This window comes from Marmota marmota, unplaced genomic scaffold (assembly GCF_001458135.2).
Source record: "Marmota marmota marmota unplaced genomic scaffold, marMar, whole genome shotgun sequence".
Lineage (NCBI taxonomy): Eukaryota > Metazoa > Chordata > Mammalia > Rodentia > Sciuridae > Marmota > Marmota marmota.
Window position 1 is genome coordinate 5,644,667 of NW_026000102.1, and position 12,726 is coordinate 5,657,392.

Here is a 12,726-nt window from a genome sequence, read left to right on the forward strand (position 1 = left end):
CATTTCTCACAGGTCAGAGGTTGCGACCCAGGTCACCTGGACACCCATGAAGGCTGTGGGGGTTGACTGTGTCCCCAAGGTTCCAGCTGGAGCCAGTCCCCAGGGCAGCAGTGCTGAGAGGCGGGGCCTTCAAGAAGGGCTTGGTCTCGGGGAGGCTGGCTGTCCTGGGGCAGGCTGGTTATCCCTGGACTATGTTAGTTACTGTGGGAGTGGGTTGGTTATCCTGAGAGAGGGCTGGTTATCCTGGGAGTGGGTTAGTTATCATGAGAATGGGCTGGTTATCCTGGGAGTGGGTTAGTTATCATGAGAATGGACTGGTTATTGTGGGAGTGTGTTAGTTACCCTGAGAGTGGGCTGGTTATTGTGGGAGTGGGTTAGTTATCCTGAGAGAGGGTTGGTTACTGTGGGAGTGGGTTAGTTATCCTGAGAGAGGGCCGGTTACTGTGGCAGTGGGTTAGTTATCCTGAGAGAGGGCCGGTTACTGTGGCAGTGGGTTAGTTATCCTGAGAGAGGGCTGGTTACTGTGAGAGTGGGTTAGTTATCCTGAGAGGGGGCTGGTTATCCTGGGAGTGGGTTAGTTATCCTGAGAGTGGGCTGGTTATCGTGGGAGTGGGTTAGTTATTGGGGAATGGGCTGGTTATATGGCGTGGGTTCCTGATGAGCTGAGCTCTGCTTCCTTTCCTCTGTCCCTCTGTCCCTCCGTCCCTCCGTCCCTCCCCTTTGCCCTTGCATCCTTTGTCCTGGGATGGTGCAGCCCCAGGAGCCTAGTCAGATGCCAGCACCTTGATCCTGGACCTCCCAGCCTCTGAAACTGAGCCTAGGACATTTCTGTTGATCCTAAGCCAGTCAGTTGTGAAATCCCATCAGGAAATGGCTCAGCTGGATGGCCACACGCCAGCCCCCTCCAGGAAGCCACCGCAGAGCTGGAGGACATGGCAGCCCTGTGGCTGCTGCCCTTCCCCTGGGGCCAGGGGTGAGGAGTTTTCCATGCCAGGGGCTGTGAGTGGGGTGGGCACACAACGTCTCCTGTCCACCCTGAAGACCTCCTACTGGGCAAAGGTAGAAGATTTCTGGAGTTCAGTCATTAGCCAGCACCTGTGTGCAGCATGGGCTGCAGCCAGGGCCAAGCCACAGCTTGGAAGCAGGACTCCTTATCAGAGGATCAGCAGAGGCAGACACTCGCTGTGAGGTCAGCTCCCCCAGAGGACGTGGCCTCCTCCACTGCGTGGCCCTCCACGGAGTCTGGGGAGTTCCCTGTCCGGTGCTGCCTCTCAGTAGCCATGTGGTGTTAGAGTGTGGGGTCCCCAGGACGTTCTCCCTCCAGGGCCCAGCAAACCTGGAGTATCTTGGCGTGAGGCCTGCCCATGTGAGCTCACGTCTGCAGCAGGGAGCCTCCACCATCCTGTTGGCTTTTCGTCACTTTTCCTTTGCTGAACACCTGGGCTTCTGTGCTCAGAAGGTCCCCAGCAGGAAAGGGATGATCCTTGGTTTCTGTGGTAGCCAGAGGAATGCTGGGCGAGGGGCAGAGAGAAGCCCTCTGTTCTCCGCCTCGTGGGAGCACAGACCTGCCCAGGTTCTGTCCCACCTGAAGGTCATTGTCGTCTCTTACCCCTGGTTTTTAAGCCATACTTCCTGGAGTCGTCCCCTGGCCACCAGCTACTCAAAACTGCTTTTTTTTTTTTTAACCAGACCCAGTTTACACTAAGGACGCACGATTACACGATTACAGAAATCTAAAACACTCAGTGAAGCTTGTAAGACTTCCAGTGCTGTGAGCTGGGCTCAGGCCAGTCCTACCAGGTGTCTGGCCCCTCCCTCATGCTGCCCACCCATGATCACTTTACTGACCACTCAGTAAAGACCCCGTGTGCTGCCTTCCTTCTCTCAGTGCCCTTCCTGGTGCGGATTTTCCTTTTTGGATTATGAAAGTGTGATGAAGGGAGGGAAAGGTGTGGCACAGAGGAGTGCTGTGGTCCTTGGCTGGGGATCCAGGCAGCGGGAATGTGGCTTCCCAGGTGGTGGTGACCAAGGAACACCCTGAGATTCAACATCAGAACCACAGAGGCAGACGTTGGGGAGCTAGGTCATAGGGCAGGAGAGAATCCCTGGGAGCCCAGCCAGTAATGCCAGTGACTCCTTCCCACTAAGCGCGAGTGTGAGCATGTGTGTGAGAGTGTGTGTGTGAGCGTGTGAGTGTGTATGTGTACGTGTGTGTGTGCATGTGAGTGTGGTGTATGTGTATATGAGCATGTGTGTGTGAGCATGTGTGAGAGTGTGTGTGAGCGTGTGAGTGTGTATGAGTGTGTGTATGTGTGTGCGTGTGAGTGTGAGCGTGTGTGCATGTGTGAGAGTGTGTGCATGTGAGTGTGTGAGCGTGTGAGTGTGTGCATGTGAGCATGTGTGTGGGAGCATATGTGTGTGTAAGTGTGTGTGTGAGAGTGTGTGTGAGTGTGTGTGTGAGCATGTGTGTGCATGTGAGCATGCGTGTGAGCATGTGTGTGTGAGCATGTGTGTGTGTGTGCATGTGAGCATGTGTGTGTGAGCATGTGAGCATGTGTGAGTGTGTGTGTGAGTGTGTGTGAGTGTGTGAGCATGTGTGTGTTAGCGTGTGTGAGAGCGTGTGTGTGAGTGTGAGTGTGTGTTTTCTAGCTGTGCTGGTTGGCTCCTGGTACGTATTCAGGTTTTTTCCTTCATCTTTCTTCTTCCCCTTTTTCCCTTCACTCACTCACTCCTTGTTTTGTCTGTTCTGACTGTAGAGGGCGAGCGTGTGTTCAGGTGTTTTGTCTGTTCTGACTGTAGAGGGCGAGCGTGTGTTCAGGTGTTTGGTTTGACTGTATTTGTTCTGGCTCTTGTTTTTTTTTTTCTCTTATCACTTCTTCTCTCCCCTCCTCCCCTCCAATCACAGACTCACTTGTCCTCTCCTCTTCATTCTCTATTTCTTTAGTTATTCTTACTCCTTCTTTATAGCCATCACTCTCTACCTCTCCCCTGCTTTAATCTCTGTTCACTTTTTGAATATTTCATAATTTCTTTTGCTTTCCTACCCCATTTCCTCTCCTCTTAATGAACTACAATTTTACTTCCGTCAAGAAAAGTTTAGTTTCCCTAATTCCTGCCCCACCACTCATATGCTTCCCGTGGTCAGTGCCCTGGAAGACAGAACAGAGGATGCAGAGACAAACCCACCTAAACATGGTCACGTCACACTAGACAAAGGTGCCAAAAACACTCGCTGGAGAAAAGATGGTCTATTCAACAAATGGTGCTGGCAAAACTGGAAATCCATATGTACAAATAAAATTAAGCCTCTGTCTCTCATCCTGCCCCCAGATCAACTCAAAGAGGACCCAAGACCTAGGCACTAGCACAGAGACCCTCGCCTAACAGAAGAAAAAGTAGGCCAAATCTTCACCACGTCGGCTTAGAGTCTGACCTCCTTACCAAGACTCCTAAACTCAAGAAGTAAAATCAAGAATTGATAAATGGGGTGGATGCAAATTAAAAAGCTTTTTCTTGGCAAAGAGAGCAGTTAGTAATGTGAGGAGAGGGCCTGCCGACTGGGAGGACACCTTACCACATGCACCTGCGTGGACTCAGTGCAGGTCTAATTCCTGGTCACTTACTGTGGTGGTGGTTCTCCATGCTCACCTGCTGCTCCTCTTGTGTGGTGTTAATGGTGTCCACATCACAGTGGACACTGGATTCTTCATCCCCTGTGGCTGGTTTCCCGTTTTCTGAAAGGGGCTAGGAAGCAACTGGAACACCCCAACTTCACAGGGAGGAGACTGCGGCTAAGCCGCACCCAGACTCACCAAGGGACTCACCCTTCCTCCACACACAGACTCACTCAGCTAAGCTTCAACAGGACCTTAACCCACAGAGCAGGGGAGACAGGACCCCAAGACAATGGCTAGGCCCTGAGTAGTAGTGAGCAGAGGAGGGATCAAGCCCCACCCTGGGACATCTGCTCCTAAAAATCAGAGGAAGATTTCAGAATGATGGCTCAGAAGAACTCAGTGTTAGAGCTGCCTTACAGGGGTTCTGCAGTGGAAACCTGAGGTGAGGTGTGAGCCCTTGAAACTAACCCCCGATCACACGGAGCCCACATGTGGAAGGTAGAGACGCCGACGGCAGGGGACTGGTTACAGAATATATGACTATATACCAAAGGGCATCCTCAGCAAGGAAGAGGAGGCTGCTTCAACAGATGAGCAAGCCCAAGACTTCTGAAAACCTGAGGAATCAGGCAAAAAAGCCTCCTTCCAGAATTATAATCCCCCAACAAAGGAACACACACAGGGAAGGAAACAAATTCCAGAGAAAGAATTTTAAATATTGATTATTAAAATGATTAATGAACTAAAAAAAAATGTCTAAAGGACAAATCAAGAGAGCAAAGACCACTTCAGTAGGATTATGGAGAGATACTGCTCAGAATCTTGAAAACAAAAGACACGGTGAACCAAATGGAAAGTCGACCTGAAAATGTGACAAAGAGACAATGAAGAAAACAGAGCTTGTGGCCTCGGAGACCGGGAGGCTGGAAAACTCAAGAGAAAGTAAAGGAAAAATGTTCATGATCAGAATATGCAAGAACTTTGGGACAACATTAAGAGACAAAACGTAAAAATCACTGGGATAAAATATGGCAAAAAAAAAAAATTACAGGCTAATGACATTGAGAAACTTTTCAGTGAAATAATAGAAAGATTTCCAACCTGAAGAATGATAAGGACAGCCACCTGCAGGATGGATATGGAGCCCTAAGTAGACAAGATTGAATGAAAAAAAGAGAACCTTTCCAAGACACATTATAATCAACTGCCTAACAGAGAATAAGGACACGAGGGTCTCTTGTAAAAGAAAACATCACCTTTAAAAGTTGATCAATGAGACTCACTTCAGACTCCTCAACTCAGAACCTAAAACCCTGGTGGACTTGGAATGAGACGATCCAAGCTCTGAAGGAAAGTAACTGCCAGTCAGCATTGCCATGTCCAGCAAAACTATCCCTCACAATCAGGAGAAATGAAAACTGTCCACGATAAGGATGAACTAAGAGAACCCATGACCACTAAACCAGCACTACAGAAAATATTTCAAGAAATGCTACACAAAGAAGAATTCAAATACAAACCCCAGGGTTCTCAAATGGATGAAGCTCCCCAGAAGAGCAATTAAACAAATGAGCATTCAGAATAAATAAATCCATGAAATAAACCAAAAGACTAGAATAATAATAATCATTTTTCCATAAGAAGTCTTTTTTTTTTTTGTACCAGGGATTGAACCCATGGATGCGTAATGACTGAACCACATCCCCTCTCCCCTTTTTATTTTATTTATTTTGTTAAATTTTGAGACAGGGTCTCACTAGGCAGTTTACAGCCTTGCTAGGTTGTGGGGGCTGGCTTTGAACCTGCGGTCCTCTGCCTCAGCCTCCCGAGTCACTGGGATCACAGGCGTGCACTGTCATGCCCAGAAATAAGTATATACACAGTCTTAACTCTCCAATTAAAAGGTAGGCTGGCAGAATATATTTAAAAACAAGGCTCAACTATCTGCTGTTTGCATGAGACTCATAAGCAAAGAGGCTAAAAATAAAAGGATAGAAAAGATATGTCATGCAAGTAAAATACAAAACCAAGCAGAAGAGCTATTCTTATATCTGAAAAAGCTTATTTTAAGCAAAATTAATAAGATACAAGTGATGTCATTACATATTGTTCAAGGGACTAATCAAACAAGAAGTTGAAATAATAGTAAATATTGATGCCCTAAATATTGGTGCAAAGAAATACAGGCTAAGGGCATATAATTCCATAAGTCAAACACTTTCTGATCCCAGATAGATCCCAATACAATAATGCTGGGTGAGTTCCATCACTCTTCTCAATAAAAGAGAGGTCATCCAGACAAAATTAATAAAGACACTTCTAACCTAAATACACTATAAATCAAATGGACCCAATAGACATTTACAGGCGATTTCACCCAACAACATATACTTCCTTCTCAGCAGCTCAAGACACCACTTCCAATGTAGACCATATTTCAGGACACAAAGCAATTCTTAGCAAATACAAAAATATCAATATTATTCCATACATCTTATTGGTTCAAACTGAATTGAAATTAGAAACCAGCAGCAAAACCTTAGAGAAACTACAAACAAAACAAAACAAAACCCAAGGATATTGAACAACACTGTTTGTTAAATGAGATAAGGATCATAGAAGAAATTGGAGGGGAAATTTAAAAACTCCTAGAATTAAACAAGAACAGTGATACAACATACCCAAATCTCTGGAACACTGAAGGCACACTGTGCCATTGGAACCCTCCAGCCCAAAGGAACATAAGGGCTATTGTTTCTCCAGCATCTGTCAGAAATCAGATGAACCCTGGAGTCGGCCACACCAATGTCAGCCCCTTTGCCAAGGGAAAGTTAATACATTAAGTGCCCACGTTAAAAAACGGAAAGATACCAGATGGATAATTTAATGCTATGTCTCATGGCCCTAGGAAATCAGGAACTCCATATTTCCAAAGCGAGTAAAGAGAGAAAATAATTAATATCAGAGCCAACACTAATGAAATAGAGGATAAATGAAGCAGAGTTTGTTCTTTGGAAAAATGTACAAGACTGATGAACTTCTAACCATAATGACCCAAAGAATAAGAGATTAGAGCCAAGTCAACAAAATAAGAGAGGAAAGAGGAGATATTGCCATAGATAGTTCTGGAATCCAGAGGGTCATGAGGGAGTATTTGAAAACTTACATTCTGATGAATTGGAAAATATAGAAGATATTGACTAATTTCTAGATATATATCACTAGCCAAATTGAACAAAGAGGAAATAAAACCCCAAATAGAACAATATCAGGCAATAAGATTGAAGCAATGAGAAAAAGTCTTTCAACAAAGAAAGTCCATGTGGACTCTCATGTGAGTCTCCTCAAGTTATTCCATGAAATAGAAAGGGAGGGAGCACTCAAACTCATTCTATGAAGCTAGTATCACCTTGATACCAAAACCAGATAAAGACCCAGCAAGGAAAGAAAACTACCTACCAATATTCCTGATGAACATTGATGCAAAAATCCTTAAAAGAATATTAGCAAAACACATTAAGAAGATAGTACACCATGATCAAGTTGGATCCATCACAGGGATGCAAATATGATTCAATATATGTAAATCAATAAATTAATTCATTGCATAAGTATAATCAAGGAAACATCACAATTATATCAATAGATGCAGAAAAAGCATTTGAGAAAATTCAGCACCCATTCATGTTAAAACACTGAAGAAACTAGAGATAGAAGAAACCTACCTCCACATCACCAAGACAATATATGATAAGCCCAATGCTAACGTCATACCAAATGAAGAAAAGCTAAAATTCAGGAAAAAGACAAGGAAGTCCATTCTCACCACTCTTATTCATTTTTTTTTCTTTTGCAAATCTAGCCAAAGCAATTAGCAAAAGAATTAAATTAAAGGGATACAATAGGAAAAGATGTCAAACTATCTCTGTTTACTGATGACAGGAGACTATACCAAAACTTTGGACCCCAAAACTCTCCACCAGAAGACTTCTAGAGTGGATAAACAAATTCAGCAATGTAAGGATACTGGTCTTGGAAATAAGGGTCCAGTCTCCATTCCTCCAGGGTTGAAAATCAAACATTTGAGAAACGCTGAGGCAAGCGTAGGAAACAAGTTTTATTTAAGGGATAGGCTTATTTAAGGGATAGGCTTCTCCCTCCGGGAGAAGGGGACCCGAGCTGGTATTTGTGGGAGTAGGATATCTAGTTCCTTTATGGGTCTCAGGTTCCTTCTCTCTCACCCCCTTCCTCTGTCTTGCCGATGTGACCAAAAGCAGGAAAAGACCCACCCAAGGGGAACTGGTCAGCAACTCCTTCTGTTGAAAGGACAATTCCCTGGAGGTGTAGGTGACCTTGGTAACAGGGAGAGGAGTGGGGAGTGCTCCTTTTAGTTGAATTATCCCCCATCTTCCTGACCTGACCTCTTATCATCTGTGCTGACTGCCCGCCCTGGGTCACTATCTCAGTAGCAGGATACAAGATCAACATACAAAAATCAATAACTGTTTAATACTCCAAGAATGAATTATGCTGAGAAAGAAATCAAGAGAGCCTCAAAAATGATTTAAAAAATAATCCTGAGGAATAAAACTAACTAAAGAGGTGAAAGAATCTCTACAATGAAAATTATAGAACACTGAATAAAGAAACTGAAGACCTTAGAAGATGGAAAGACCGACCATGCCCATGGATAGACTGGGACCCAGGCAAGTGCACATGACTCCACATTCCTCCCTCAGAATTATCACAAGTCTTTCCCTGGTCATTACAGTTAAAAGTCGAAGCCTTGAAGTCCAGCTGCTCTGACGTGAGCATTACAATGAGTATCCTGAGGTCCCAGTGGCTGAATCAGACTCACACCCCCAGAAGGTCGGCCTGGCTGAGGCAGAGAAGAGAAGGTCCTGTTCCATACAGAAAGATGAAGGACAGATGCACTAGGAGGGGTTGATGGAGAGACGTCTCTCTCTGCCCCACGGATGTCTGCTAACAGCCAGGACCTTTGTTCCCTCCTTTCAGAGATCTTTGGTATGGCCCATGGGTTGCACCACCCCTGCCCCACCCACGCGCCCTCATCAGCGGCTCCTTCCAGAATGCCCCATCTCCCCTGTGGACTCCTGCCTTTGGGGTCATGCACCCTGGTCTCTCGTGGCCGTGTCTACTGACCCGATGCTCTTTAGACCGTGGATGGAGGGCCTCAGTTGACTGTGAAGCCAGCCACTCCACACGATGTAGTTCTCAGCTCCTCACCTGCCAAACAGCACTCTGATTTCCCATGTGGACCTGGGTATCTCCTGAGAGGACATCAGTCCCCTCGCCCGCATGCGGCTCTCTCCCCATCAGGCGGTAACAGCGACGCACTCTTGCTGGGTGGTGTAGAATCATAAAGCAGAACCCAAGGGGCTTCTCCCATGTGAGACTCTGACTCAGCCAATCGCCTTACAAACGTGGCTGAGCCCCACCCCCAGCAGCACAGGGGACTGACAAGGTCTCCCTCTGCTCAGCTGGGAGGAGGGCACAAAGGGAACGTGACTTTACTCTGGAAAGTCTGACCTGGCTCTTGTGGGCCAACGCTCCCCAGCAGTGATCTCTCATTGCGCACGCTGGGTCACCCCCTGTACACTGTGACATCCAGGCACCAGGGTCCCCCTTCTAATTCTGAGTGGGGTCACTGCCTCCTGTTATCAGACAGCTGGAGATGCAGACTCCTCACAGCCATGAACAAATCACAGAGGCATTCCCAAGTCAAACAGAAGGGACCACATTCTTGAGTGTCGACCCTCTGCTCCCATGAACAGGTGAGCACGGACCCCGTACACAGGGCTGGCTCGAAGCAGCTCTCCCCTCACAGCAGGCTCCGGCTCAACCCTGAGGTGTGTCACAGGCCATGAGATGTCTCACGGGCCTCCCCGAGTCCCACCTCCAACTGGGAACCTGGATCTTGTTTCACAGACCCTCCCCCGGGCTTGCCGGAGTCACCTTCTGGGTACAGACCCTTAACCGCTCAGAAATCCATGTGAAATGCCTGTTGTGCAAGATGGTGGGGATATATTTGAAGTTTACAGGCTTCAGAAGAACAGGCGTGGGACCTGGAGGAAAAGAAAGCCATAGGTTCATGTACAACGGTTTGTACTCTGTGAGAGTCCAGAACTGAAGTACTTAGCGGGGCTTGTGGTATCTACATGCCGTCACGGTAGTCATGAGAGTGATAGCATTGGTGTGGCATTAGCACTAGTAATACCAGAGTAATAACAGAAGGAGAACTTTAGCAAGAGCGCCACAGTAACGTTTGGGCCACGGAAATGTACTGTAATAAATATTACTCTGTAGAGCATTTTCTTGTTCCACATTCTTGTCTTCTCCATGTTCTGGCCACGTGACCTTGAGTGAGTGATTCAGCCTCCTGATGCCTTTCTGCCCTCACCTGGGAAGACCACACACCTGGCCCAGGTCGACGTGAGCACCGTTACACATCCAGCACGGAGCCTGTCGTGCACGGGGCATTGGATGGTTGGTAACAATTCTGACTGTTCTCCGCCTGGTGACCTCAAGACCTCGGGGCATGCAGAGATACCCATGCCATGGACTGCCTCCGGGCGGTTCAGGGGTGCACTGGTGAATTTTGGAATGTCCACTTGAGTGGGCTGTGGAGGCCCGGACGTTTGGCTGAGCATCGTTTGTGGGTGTGTCTGTGAGGTGTTTCTCGAAGACACCAGCATTTCAATCAGTGGCCTGAGTGAGGTTCTCTACCCTCACCAGTGTGGGCTTCACTGAGGGCCTGAGTGGAGAAAAGTGGAGAAAAGTCCCACAGAAGGGCACCCTCTCTGCCTGACTGCTGGCCTGGACACCCCTCTTCTGCTGTCAGACGTGGGCACACCACGGTTCTCCTGGTCCTGAGGCCTCTGAGCTGGACTGGAGCGCCCACCTGCCCTCCTGGGGGTCCTGCTTGTGTGTGGCTGACGGTGAGACTTCTCAGCCTCGTAATTGTGTGGGCCAGTGGCTCTTCTATCTGTGGATTCTGTGAGTTGTGTTTTTCTGGAGAACCTTGATTAATCCCATGAGTCTGGGCTGGCCTGGCCTTGCTCTTGTCTCCTGGGGCTCTGAACCATGTTGTCCTTGGCTGGGGCACCGTGGCTGGGCTGGTCCCCAACCTTCCTGTCTTCTTGGGAATGGCAGGAGGGCATGGGAGGGACTGAAAGCCAGTCAGTGCCAACCAGTCCAGTGCTTCCCTGACGCGGCTTGCAGATGGACTGACGTCCCTTTGGTCCAGGCGTGTCTCCAGCCTAGCCCAGGGCGGGCAGTCATACACGCCCCCTCCCCCCCCCCGCCCCTGCCGTCCCCCTGTAGAAGGGCACTGCTGTTTTGGCCAAGGGTGTGGACCTGCGTGGATGCAATCTTCGGGAATGGTGCCAGCGTTCACTCCAAATCTGCCCGAATTCTCAGCTGTACTGAGGTGGGCTGTGGCCAGGAGTGGACTTATCTGAGCACGTACAGAAAGTGCCAGACACCGTGGTAAGGTGACCCTTTGTCACATGGCCAAACTCTCCTTTGTGGGGTTGCAAATTTTAATACCCCAAACAAGTTTGAATCTGATGCGCTGATGTTCTTCCCTTCCCAGGGGGACGAGGAGGAGGTGGCGGTGTGTGGGTTGTGCCATCATCCTGAGACATCTTATCTAAATCCTCCTAACAGATGTTTGGTGAAAGGTGAAGCTGAGACATAAGCCTCTTAGAGGTATTGTCGAGACTCACAATCGCCTGCCACACATGGTAGCAGCGCCTGTCCACCCAGGTGGCCCGCACGACACACCTTATCAATACTCCCCAGACTCGGCTCTGCGCTGCCAAAGCACAGGTGACTTTGAAGCGGAGAAAGGACTCCTTTGTGCATAGGAGAATGGGGCGGCACAGACGACTGAGTGTTCGGAAGGAAGTCGCTATCATTTGGACAAATCTTATCTGTGCTTATTTTTTAGAAGGAGAATGTCAAGGATCGCCCAATCATCTCTCAGGAAGGAATCTTGGGCATCATGGGGTTGTCGTCTCTGCCTTCCTCGAGCCTGTGTGGAGAGTCCGCCCACCCTTCCCTGCACCCAGGAGGGCAAACCAGTGTATCTGGAAGCCTTGCCTGTCACTTCCCCGGGTGGCTCTGGCCACCAGACGAGCCCGAGCTCATGACTGATCTGCCTTTAACAGCCCACGATGGGAACCTGGGGAGGTTCCAGAGGGTGGGGTGGAGGGCAGGTCTGCAGCCCGGTGACAGCCAGGGGGCTGGACGCTGCCCACCCTGGCAGAAGCTGCCCACCCCCAATTAGTGTGCCTGTGGTTCTGTCAGTACTGGGCACCTGATCCTCATCCCCCGGTCCCCCAGCACCCTCTCAGCTATGAGCTCCCAGGGCTGAGGACACAGTGCGTTGAACTAATCTCCATTTTCATGTCTCTGAGAAAAATCCTCAGAAGACGGGTGGGTGGTGTTGAGGGGACAGGGCAGGGAGGAGGCAGGCTCAGGGCCTCGCAGAGTTCAGAGACCGACTCGCCTCCACCACCCAGGCTAAGGTGTCTGAGCGTCTGAGTTCTCACTTACGCAAAACTGTTTAAAAAAGGATTTGGAGGATAATTTTTTTTTAACCTTAAGCAGTATGATCACTATTTTGGTGAAATAAAACAAGATTTGTCTATTTATTTATTGTGAAACCACTGTATTGACACGAGAGTGGCATACACAAAGCTGTGTGATGAGCCAGCCCCTTACGTTGGAGGCTGGGTGCACCTGGGAAGCGCTTAGTGGGTGCACGTGCCGGTCCTGCTGCGTGCCTCCTCCCGCCCTTCCTGCTTCTGTGGCTTCACTTTTGCTGGGGCTACTGCTGCCTCTCAGAGCAAATCTGTGGCCTTATAAGGACAATTCCAATTGTCCCTGGACCCTGTGGGTCAGGAATTCAGAGCACAAGGGACAGCCTGTCTCCACTCCACAGTATCTGGGGCCACCAACTGGAAGATTCACAGCCGGAAGTGGTTGGCACTGGGACGAGAGTGGCATCTCCACTCAGCTGTCTGGTGTCCAGCCAGGAGGACCCAGAGACCAGGACGGATGGCCAGAGCCCATCTGTGGCCTC